We start from the raw sequence: 12,413 nt of genomic DNA on the forward strand, positions 1-12,413 counted from the left end.
TTAGGGGTGATCAGGCAGGCAGACCAGTGGTTATGGGTTATCAGGTAGGCAGTCAAATGGTTAGTGGTGATCTGGCAGGCAGGCAGAGAGGTTAGGGGCGATCAGGCAGGCAGGCAGATGAGCAGTTAGGAGTCAGTGGTCCTGGATTGTGAGAGGGATCCCAGATTGCAGAAGGTGCAGGCCAGGCTGAGGGACACAACCCCTGCAAGAATTTTGTGCACCAAGCCTCTAGTATATATATATAATATATAAAAGCCTAAGCGACCATTAACACCAAACGACCGGATTGACCCGTTGACCAGTTGCTATGATGCATACTGACTACCAGCTCAATGCAGGAGCTGCCTCCTGGTGGTCAGTGCACTCCCACAGCCAACCTTCTGTGACTGGTTAGTGGCATCGGCGGCCTGAGGCTGTTCCTTCCATGTCCAGTATGGCGACTGTTGCATCCTCTCCAGACCCCTCCAGGGCCTTCGGGCCCCAGGCTGGGATGGAGAACCAGGGGTGGGTGGTGGCAGATGTGTCCCCTTTCCCAGGGAGGGCAAGGGCTGGCTGCCAACCTCCCACACCTCGTTCTTCTGGCCCCCCCCCCCACCCTGCTGGCAGACCCCAATCGGCCCAGCCCTGATTGGTCCTGATCACTGGCCAGGCCTAGGGGACCCCCTCCCCCCCCCGCAGGCTCAAATTCATGAACCGGCCTCCAGAAGTATATAATTATGCAATTGACCCATTGTTCAGCCTAATACAAAATAAAATAATTTCATTCTACATGTTAAATGAATGAAGAAAAATACATAAAATGAAAAATAGATTAATCAATAAGAATGCTTTTATTTTTAAACCTTTTATTGATTTGAGAGAGACATCAATTTGTTGTTCCATTTATTTGTGTATTCATTAGTTTCCTCTTGTATGCCCTGAGCAAGATCAAATCCACAACCTTGTGATATCAGGACAATGCTCTAACCAACTGAGCTACCCAATAGGACAAATACTTTTAAATATCAGAAATATTTTTATATATGTATATTCATATCTATATCTATATAATTTTAGAGCTAATACAGAAACCAAAAGGAGAAAAAGCAGAAATAAAACTACAGAAGTCCCCAAAATCAGGGACATCTAATTTCTATTAAAACAACATAATGAAATACTTCACATTGATCTACTATAGGCACAAATATATGATACTTTTCTGAAGAAGTAAATAAACTTTCTGAACAGAGGACAGGGATTGATTCAGACAGTCCACTCTCATAAAAGCTTCACAAATGTTCTGTTTAAAATAGTGTGCATTTTTATAGACAGACAGCTGTAAAACAAGGCATGAAGTACGAATTAGCTCCCTTAATCTGGAGTGATTTTTACTTAGTTTATAACATCAGTTTAATCGGTTCCTTTTTCATTGACATCTCTAAGATTTGTCACTTTTCTAAATCCTCAGTCAAATATTAAGACTAAATTTAGCTTATCCTATTCTTTGGCATCTTTTAATTATGTCCTCCCCATCAAAATTATTTTCTTCTGCCATCAGTTCAAATGGTTGAGCCCAGAACCATTCATTAGCTTTGTCAGGTGTTTCAGTTATTTAAGTTGTTTACTTAATTTCAGCTTTGTTTATAACACTCAGTTTCCCACTCTTATTATGCATTTCCAGCTGCCCTAGATAGCCCATCAAGAATAATAACATTTAAAAAACATCCCAAACTTGACTGCCCACTACATTAGTTCTAATTAAGTACATTTTCTTGCAGCCTGATTTGTTTTATATTTCTTAACATTATGGGAAAGCACCAAAAATCCTCAACATGGAACCTGATAATGCTGAGCACTACTTGTAATGGATTTTCATCTCATGGACAACAGATGGGATAAGCAGACTGTGGCTATTATGCACTGTTGTTCTTCAGCAAAGTATGCCAATATATCTGCCATTTCTTGAGATTGGCACACATCTACGAGCAATAGCGACAGATCCCCTGCTTAAGTCCTTTTGCTTAAAAATCATAATGGCTGTTTTTTGTTCTATTTAATTTTTATAATATGAAAGAACTTGTTCATAGACACACCACATAATGTAAGTGTAACAGAAGCTCCCTAAGGAGTCACTCTTTCTACCATGATAAAAGTTGTAAGAAAAGTCTGAACAGTATTTCTTTTCTCCCGCCCAATGTACCACCCCAGTCACCATCTTCCACACATACCCACACCTCTTTCAGATAAGTTCTAGACCATGTTTTCAGAGGTTCTGTTAAAGATAGCATATGAGTTATGTTTATTGTAGTATATTTCGAAGTACCTAATCCTATATAATAAAACCCTAATATGCAAATGAGCCAAACAGCAGAACAACTGGTCGCTATGATGTGCACTGACCATCAGAGGACAGATGCTCAACACAGGAGCTGCGCCCTGGTGGTCAGTGCACTCCCACAGGGGGAGCGCTGCTCAGCCAGAAGCAAGGCTCATGGCTGGTGAGTGCAGCGGCAGTAGCGGGAGCCTCTCCTGCCTCCGCTGCAGGTAGGCAGTAAAGAGCGAGGGGTCCCAGTCTGCGAGAGCCCCGGAATGTGAAAGGGATGTCTGACTGCCTGCTTAGGCCCAAATACCTGGGGGAATCAGGCCTAAGCCAGCATGCAGACATCTCCCGAGGGGTCCTGGACTGCAAGAGGGCACTGGCCATGCTGAGGGACCCCCTTCCCCAGTGTACAAATTTTTGTGCACTAGGCCTCTAGTCTAATATAAGACCTTACACATACTAGGCTCTCAGTAAATATTTTCTGTGTCATGCCATTTAGGAACAAATATTAAGGAAGACTCTGAAGCATTAAGAAAGATTTTAAATTCTTCTTAAACTTACATTAGAATTCCAAAAGTATTTTATGCCTATTAAAAAATAAAAACACAAACACTATAAAGGATAAAATAAAAATAACCTATATTTAGGTAATAAAATATTTTAGAAACTAAGTCCAAAAGAGGAAACCCCCAAATAATTTTTCAAGGCAATCATGGAAAATTTTAAGAAGTATAAATCATTTATAAGAACACAGCAAATAAATTTAATTAACATCAACAAAATTTAACATAATGTCTCCTATAGATTAAGCCCTTTTCTTTTTGATGGAGATACAAAGAGGAATGAGAGTTTGTCTACAACCGAAAATCTCACAATGTGGCCTGAGAGTCAGATACTGATAAATGGAGTTATAGGCAGATCCACAAATGCTATGGTAAGCACTGCTAAAGAAGTCCATACACACAGCTATTTCACTATTTTGTTGAGTGTGAGAATCCTATGTAATAAAAGCCTAATATGCAAATTGTCCCCTCGACTGGGAGTTCGACCGGGAGTTCAATCAGGGGATGGGGCAAGCAGGCCAACCACCCACAGCCCCTCCCCCTGGCCAGCCACAGCCCCTCCCCTCAGCTGGCCCCACCCTCAGTCAGCCCCCTCCACCCTGATTGGTGTTGGGGCCGGCCAGCCAACTGCCCATGGCCCCTCCCCCTGGACGGCTGGACTGCACCCGTGCACGAATTCATGCAACGGGCCTCTAGTCCTATATAATAAAAGACTAATATGCAAATCGACTGAACAGGGGGTGGAACAACCAGTCACTATGATGTGCACTGACCACCAGGGGGCAGATGATCAATGCAGGAGCTGCCCCCTGGTGATCAGTGTGCTCTCACAGGGGGGGCGCCAGTCAGCTAGAAGCAGGGCTCACAGCTCGCGAGAGCAGCAGTGGTGGCAGGAGCCTCTCCCACCTCTGTGGCAGTGCTAAGGATGTCCAACTGTCAGCTGAGGTCCACTTCCCGCAGGGAACGGGCCTAAGCCGTCAGTCGGACATCCCCTAAGGGCTCCTGGACTGTGAGAGGGCACAGGCTGAGCTGAGGGACCCCCCCCCCTCGAGTGCATGAATTTCATGCTCCAGGCCTCTAGTTTGTATTATAAGTGCCTCTCTCTCAGAAGTAAACCAACAGTCTACTTTGATTTCTCTAAATACTACTCACCTGAAATTAGAACTACAAAAGACATCATTCTCCTAGTCTCACTGCTTCATTCTCCAACTGTCCTCTACCAGTTCATGAAGAAATATATACTTAAAGATAAGCAACAGTCTTTATAAGACCCTTATGGACTATAAGAATAACATGATGACCAATTAGTAAGAGTTAGCAGTCTGGAGGACATCTTATCATAATAATATTATACACCCTAATAGCAGAGCTTAAAAACAGTGAAAATATATGCCCCCCAAAAAAGCAACAATCACAAACATTTATAGAAACTACTACAGATCTACACTAATAAAAGAGAAAGATGCAAATTGACCGAACCTTTGTGACACCCACCAGCCAATCAGGAATGAATATGCACATTATCCCAACAAAGATGGAGGGTTAATTTGCATACGCAGGTGCTAAGCGACCGGGGGCAAGGGCGAGATGCCTGCATCGTTGCCATGGTGACGACACAGTCTCCACACCGCCCCCTGCCACTCTGGGCCTCTGTGCAGCGTGGGAAGGCAGAAAGGCGGCTTCGGGCCGGACAGAAGGTGGTGCTGGCAGCCAGGGGAAGGAAGGCCCATTCTTGCATGAATCTTCATGCATCAGGCCTCTAGTTATAAATATAAAGGGATATGTCATCCAATAGGATCATTAACCACCTAGGTTTGTAGGTACCACTTAATATAACTAAATAAGAAATACTTTTTGGTAATGTTCACATTAAAATAATAGAATATTCTCAAGGGTTTACCTTGCTTCAAATGGATACAAAATAATAAATATATTTGAATTAGCCAGAGTTGAACAAACTGATTATTAGAGTTTTATAAGGATGATATTCCACATAAAGGCTAGTTAAAATTATCAAGAAATTAATAACTATTTATGAATAATTAAAATTTTATTAGTTATTCCTTCACCAAATAGTTGGTGAGCAACAAGTATGTGTCTGACAGTATTAGCTAGATAAAATTTAATATATATTGTTTAACAAAATTATATCTAATAATTTAACAAAACTTAGTAACTTAAAAATGTATTAACTAATAAATTAACAAAAACATCAAATAAATAACAGTTCATTGTGATCAAGTTTGTTTTTAATAAACTCACTAAGTCCTTTTCTAAAATTGTTCACATACCAGTGACAACTCTATTTTTTTCTATTAAAAAAAATCAATATTTACCAAAAGGCCTTTTGTTCAGAAATAAATCCCAAAGCCATTTACTGTATACTATTCTCTTCATTTCCTAGTATTAAGAAAAAGCTTGTTCAAATATTTCAACTTAGAGTTTCTATGGGTAAATATTCTGGTATCTCAATTTTCTAAGGCTGTTGCTCTCAACACCAACTTCACATTAAAATTATCTGAAGAACTTTAAAAAGCTTGTGCCAGACTAACTGAATTCAAATATTTTGGTAAGGGGTATATCAATTATTTAGTTCTGCAGAACAAACCATTTTAAAACGTGGGGACTTAAAACAATAAGAATTATTTGCTCATGACTATTCTGCAATTTGGTCTGGATTCAGCTAGGTGGTTATTCTGATAGAAAGCTAATAGATGCTGAGGAAGATATAGAATCCAAGACCAGTAGGAAAAATGTAAGAATGTATAAACTGAGAGTTGAAAAGAGAGAATAAAGATCTTTACATTAACTGGCAAATTAGCTACCAGAGTTAAAATTTAGAGTGTGACAAACAATTTGAATTTATTGTAGGACAATACTGCAATATAGAAACTTGGACTTGTAATTATTTCAAACTATCTAAGAGGTTGTTCATTCCCATACAAAAGAAGAGACACACACAAAAAATAATTAAAATAATATAGAAAAACAAATTATTAAATATTATCATGGATAGCTTTTCTAAAACCACAGAGAATGATTATGATTATCTTTATGAAATACTAGAGGCCCAGTGCACGAAATCCATGCACTTGTAGGGTCCCCAGTGGCTGCCAGGTGCCAGCCAGGGCCTCCCTTCATTCAAAGTCACCCCCTGGTGGTCAGCACAAGTCATAGCGAGCGATCGAACTCCCAGTTGTTCAAACTACTGAGGAGACACTTTGCATATTAGGCTTTTATATATATAGATTATCTCCAAAGTGTTGGGCCATGCTAATCATTTGTGTTTGTTTTTTAAGATGTTTTTATTGATTTCTGAGTGGAAGGAAGAGGGAGAGAGAGATAGAAACATCAATAATGAGACATAATCATTTATCTGCTGCCTCCTGCATGCCTCCCACTGGGGATTGAGCCTGCAACCCAGGCATATGCCCTTGACTGGAATCAAACCTGAGACCCTAGAGTCCACAGGCTGACATTCTATCCACTGATCCAAACCAGCTAGGACCATGCTAATCTTTCTAGAAAAATTTACATAGTAGCATGTATTTGTAAATCATTGTGTTTTTATTGTAGATATTTCCCTATTTTAAATCTCCATGCTTTTTCTGACATGAATATCACAACCAAATATCTCAGTTCTGGAATTAATTACATTAAAATATTTTTTAATTTATTAATTAAGTTCATAAGAGATGAAAGGCAATTTCATAACTGTAATTTCATTAGTGTAGAATTTCAACAATATTGAGTAGGTAATCTCTATTATGAGAAACAAATTATATTTGTTATGAAGTACTAGAGGCCCAGTGCACGAAATTCGTGCACAGTAGGGGGTGGTCCTTCAGCCCAGCCTTTTCCCTCTCACAATCCGGGACCTTTCAGGGGATGTTCAACTGCCAGTTTAGGCCCAATCCCATGGACATCCCTTTCGCAATCTGGGACTGCTGGGTCCTAACTGCTTGCCTGCCTGCCTGATTTTGCCCCTAAAACTCAAGTTTCTTATTCTTTTTAATATTTATATTTCTTCTTTATTTTTTATTTTAAAATTTAAGCCTCTTGAGAATATGAGGCATTTAACATTATTCCATATTCCTTACAGAGAGCTAAGCATGGTAAACACAGCAAATACTTAATACTTATGGGTTTCTATACAAATACTTTCCAACCAGGAATTTTTTTTTTAAATATACTTTATTGATTTTATTACAGAGAGGAAGAGAGAGGGATAGAGAGTTAGAAACATCGATCAGCTGCCTCTTGCACACCCCTACTGGGGATGTGCCCGCAACCAAGGTACATGCCCTTGACCGGAATCGAACCCGGGACCTTTCAGTCCGCAGGCTGACGCTCTATCCACTGAGCCAAACCGGTTTTGGCAGGAATTTTTTAATAGGCAGTCTCCAAAAACTTGAACTGGAAAACCTAAAAGTAGAGTGCTCGGATTTAAGGCATCAGGTGCTATTAGCAGGATTTCTATCCCAATTAAATTCTAATTCTGAGCTCTCAACAGTCTGGACAAACTATGCTTCACTATCTCCAAAGTTTTATTTAGTTTTTTGTGTGATTCCAACATAGAGATTTATTTATTAAGAATTATTTAGTGTTTGCTTAAAAAAATCACCAGTTGCTCCTTATTGGGTTTTTTACACACATGATTTCTTTGGGGGTCCCTCTATTCACACCAACACTTTCAAAATACAGCTCTTGTTAGTGCCAGGAGGGACAGTTAAGGCAGCGAGGTGTTTCTTTGGGTCTCGGCATCGGGAGGACCTGTGGTCTCCCCTATGAGAGAACACACATGATAGGTAGTTTCTTAGGTAGGGTAGGCTGTCTCTGAAGAAAATTCTTATGCAGAAGAATGCAAATTCATTCATCGGTGGTCAGTTACTCATACCTGATAGCTTTAAAATAAAGTCCCCTTGGGCAAGGTCATCAAAGGCTTGCTGGTTGTTTTCAACGATAAAAAACTGTCTGGAAAAAGATAGTAGTCATGGTCCTTACATGACCCGAAACATCACTGCACCAGATCCTCATTTTTAAAATGAGGTGTATGGTAGGGCTCCCCCAGGGTCACGCACCACATGGGGGGACGGGGACAGAAAACCCTAGGACTTGACTTATCAGAAACATTAACTGATTTTTATCACACTGAAATGAAGGCAGTCTGTGCTGCCGTGACATTAAAGGTGGTTCAGAAGCAGGGTGGTTATTTATTGCTCTGTTAGGGTAGACCCCCAAAGTGACTTTTCAGAAACCAGGGCTGTCCCCTGCATCCCCAGCCAGACTCTGGGCCGCTCTGGGGGACACAGGCCACAGCGGCCTGCCAGCGTGCTTCTCAGTGATTCTGGCCTGTCTGTTTCGGGAAGTGCCGGCCACTGGGCACACCTACACCTTGTAGTGGAGCTCGGTGTTCATCGTGGTGTACATCTCGGAGAGGACGTCAATGGCGGCCGTGTAGTTGAGCAGGAACAGGCGGACCTCCTCCAGGCACTCCTCCTCCTCCGCCACGTTCTGGCCCTTGGAGAGGCTTTCAGGAAGTCGGGCTTGCAGGGCGCAGCATACAGCGCTGCCCAGATCTTCTGCTCGATCCAGCCGGTACTTCTTGAGCGTCATCTCCTAGGCCTTGGTGGCGTTGACACTGATGAGGTTGGGGTGGCTCTCATCCTGCTCCCCATAACAGATGCTCTGCAGGAAGACCTAGGTGAAGCAGACGCCCCTTTTCAGCCACATCAACGCCAGCGTGACCCCCACTTTGGGCCACTCTGCTCCATACATTTCCTTCTGGGCCTCCGGGAAGTTCTGCAGGGTCCGGAACTTGGCCGGTCGGTGTGTACACAGCTTTGATTTTCGTGATGTTACCACTTATGTCTGCCCTGATGGGAATAAACACTGGGGACCCAAGGCAATCGAGGAAGGGTGGCAGGTGGGACACCGCCTCCAGGAAGGGCCCGGTCTCGATCTGCTTGTCCGGGGGCAGCAGCTTCAGCAGGTGCTCAGCCAGCAGTGCCAATTCGGGGTCGAGGCCGACGGTGATGCCGTTTTCTAATCGGATCTTCCTCTTCCTTCCCCAGCACACTCCAAAACTACTCCGGACGGACCACCCCAACCCCGAAGACCCTTAAGACCTTCCTCCTATTTCTTTAACTTTCCCCCATCAAACTCGCACCCTATTGTGTTGCCTAGGGGCGTCCCTAACCGCTCCCTGGGGAGGAGCAGCGAGGGGCAGTGGTGGTTCTGGCCTAACTGCTGGGGCTTGAGGCGCTGACAGAAGCTGCGGGGGAGCCTGCGACCTACCTGACCCGGCGTGAGAGGCCTGAGCGGGCAGCGAGTTCCATCAGCAGCCAGCCCAGCGCATGCTCATGGAGGTGAATTCTCTGGGCCTGGAGGCCTGAGCCCCCAAGCAGCCGGGGATGAGCTGGGGATCCCAATGGCCTAACAGCCAGCCCAGTCCTCCCGCCACTCACCTTGATTTCCCTTTTCACCATCACTGATCCATCGGAGCCTGTAGGCCAGGGGCAGGGACCAAGAAGTCAGCTGTCCAGCCCACTTGCCAGTCCCCAGTTCTGCCCCGCTCATGGGAGGGGAGTGGGGAAGTGGTGGGGAGGGGGAAGGACTGAGAGGTGCTCCATGCACTTCCTAGTGTTTGGTTGAGCCTCTGATCATTGTGGATGTGATGACCCTGGCTCTTTATATATATAGATGATTATATCATACTAGTGGCCCAGTGCATGAAATTTGTGCACGAGAGGGGTGTCCCTCAGCCCGACCTGCACCCTCTCCAATCTGGGACCCCACAGGGGATGTCTGACTGCTGGTTTAGGCCCAATCCCTGTGGAATTGGGCCTAAACCAGCAGTCATACATCCCTTTCACATTCTGGAACTGCTGGGTCCTAACTGCTCACCTGCCTGCCTGCCTGATTGCCCCTAACCACTTTGCCTGCCTTCCTGATCGCCCCCAACTGCCCCCCTGACTGGCCTGCTCACCCCCAACTGCCTCACCACTGGCTTGCTCGCCCCCAACTTCCCTCCCTGCTGGCCTGATTGCCCACACCTGCCTCCCCCCACCCCCCCCCGCCCCGCAACCAGCCTGATCACCCCTAACAGCCTCTGTCTCAGCCCTGATACCATGGCTTTGTCTGGAAGGACGTCCAGAAGGTCTCCCAGTCTAATTAGCATATTACCCTTTTATTTGTATAGATTTCTAGGAACTTTAAAATTCCTTTCAAATATCATAATGCTACTTGACTACTATATCTTTGTAAAACAATTGGATAACTAGAATATTAACAATAAGTTAGTCATTTTGATCCAGCTTCTTGTTAATTATAACAGTTTCATTATAGAAACATCCATACACATCATAGATATTCTCTTGTGCTTACCTCTTACACATGAAAAAAAAAGTGTTTATTCCATTCTTCCATTTACTATACTGAAGGATTACTGGTACATACAACATGGCTATTTCTGTCTAGGTTATGTGTATGTAAATGTTTTTGTGGGCTTCATACCACTATATAATAGTTACTGGATCATTTACTTAAAATATATCTAAAATAATTAATAATATTTAAATTCTAGAAAAGTAATTATACTCTGTTTTAGTGTGACAGTATCTGTTGAAGTTAAAAGGAAATAAAAGAAAGCTTCATTGTTTTAAATTGAGGTAACATTGGTTTGTAATACCATACTATAAGTTTCAGGAGTACAGCATTTAAATTCAATATCGGTATCACTACAGTACACCTACCATTCAAAGGTCTACTTTCCATTAATCACTATGCAATTAACCCCCTTTACCCATTCCAACCTCCCCCCACCCTCTTTCCTTCTGGTAACCACCAAACTGTTGTCTGCGTCTATGACTTTGTTTTTGTTTTGTTTATTTGTTTTGTTTTAGATTCCATATTTCTGAAATCATGTTGTATTTGTCCTTCTCCATCCAACTTATTTCACTTAGCATAACACCTTCAAAGTCTATCCATGCTGTTGCAAATGGCAAGTTTCTTTTTTTTTAATGGCTGACTAGTATTTTATTGTATATTTATCTTTTTTATCCATTCATATAAAACAGGTTGTTTTATATCTTGGCTATTGTAAATAATACTGCTATAAACACTAGAGTGTATATATCTTTTCAAACATGTGTTTTTGTATTCTTTAAATAAGTAATTAGAAGTGGAATCGCTGTATCATATGGTACTACTATTCTTAATTTTTTGAAAAATCTCCATACTGCTTTCCATAGTGGCTGTACCAGTTGACATTCCCACTAGCAGTGTATGAGGGCTTCCTTTTCTTCACATCCTCTCCAACATTTGTTATTTCTTTTATTTTTGATAATAGTCATTCTAACAGATGTGAGGTGATATCTCATTGTGGTTTTGATTTGCATTTCACTAATAATTAGTGATGTTGAACATTCTTTGTCCATTTTTTAAACTATGTTGTTTGTTTTATTGTTGTTGAGTTATATGAGTTCTTTATATATTTGGGATATTAACCCCTTATCAAATGTAAAATTTGCAGACTCTTTCCATTTACATCAGTCTTAGTAATATTTTTGTGGATTTGACTTCAATAGCTAAGGAAACACAAAATAAATAAATGGCACTACATCAAACTAAAGAGTTTCTGCACATTAAAGGAAACTGCACAGCAAATTTCACCAACAAAATGAAAAGGCAGCCTACTTTTAAAGCCTCATATGTTTTGTCTGTATATACTGTGGGAAAGTACAAAATTGTATATAATCAAGAAAATTAAAAATTACTATGTCCTATTATTTAAGATGTTTTTCAATATGAGGTTCCCTTACTCTTAAATTGCATTGTAAAAAAAATACTAAGCAGAAATTCTTCCATTGAGCAAGGAGATGAAAACACTCCATCTTCAGCTGATAATTTACATATTTCTTTGTTCAATTCACATTGTCTGAATAATAAAATATTTATTTTGAGATTATCTGTCCTTATATGTAAAAATGTGTGTTTATGAGGCTGCTACTGCATAATAAGCAACAAATGATGAATCAATTGTAAAAGGAACAGGATACTTTGGGAAAGTTTATCTGAGCAGAAAAGTTTCCAACAGTATGATGCTGCAACTTTAGAAGACTGTATTATAAATAGGTATCACATTGGATCATTTTATTTAGTAGACAGCTTTAATAATGAATATATTTCGAGGTCCTTAAGTACTATTTTACTTTTTTGTTACCTTCTTTGATGGTTTGCAAATCAATATATGGCTCTCCTGAATACTCTCACTGTTCTTTCAATCAACAGCATATGGTAGTTTTCAAAGAAATGCTTACTGGGTTATAGTAATTATTTAAATTTTAAAATGCAAATTATCTCTCTGGTAGGTGTTGTTAGATGATATTTCCCCAGAAGGCTTACTTATAAAAGAACACATTTTAAGAAGAAGCAGACAAAAATATAACTATAATTCTATTTTCATCAAATATTAAAAATAAGGAAATTTTGAAGGTTTCATGGAAATAAATTATGGGGAAAAATGTGAAGGAAAGGGAATTTGTCAAGTG

The 12,413-nt window shown here is 41.2% G+C and overlaps 1 pseudogene across 1 annotated transcript in view; it reads right to left on the reverse strand.

Annotated features, from left to right (window-relative positions):
- Window positions 1-8,250: 8,250 nt before the first annotated feature.
- The window catches only part of LOC307101096 (glycolipid transfer protein-like), a 38,616-nt pseudogene continuing 34,453 nt past the window's right edge, over window positions 8,251-12,413 (reverse strand). The window contains exon 2 of the transcript in view: window positions 8,251-8,948. The product of the transcript in view is annotated as a glycolipid transfer protein-like (transcript). The remainder of the gene's footprint in view (window positions 8,949-12,413) is intronic.

Source organism: Cnephaeus nilssonii (assembly GCF_951640355.1).
Source record: "Cnephaeus nilssonii genome assembly, chromosome: 6".
Taxonomy (NCBI): domain Eukaryota; kingdom Metazoa; phylum Chordata; class Mammalia; order Chiroptera; family Vespertilionidae; genus Cnephaeus; species Cnephaeus nilssonii.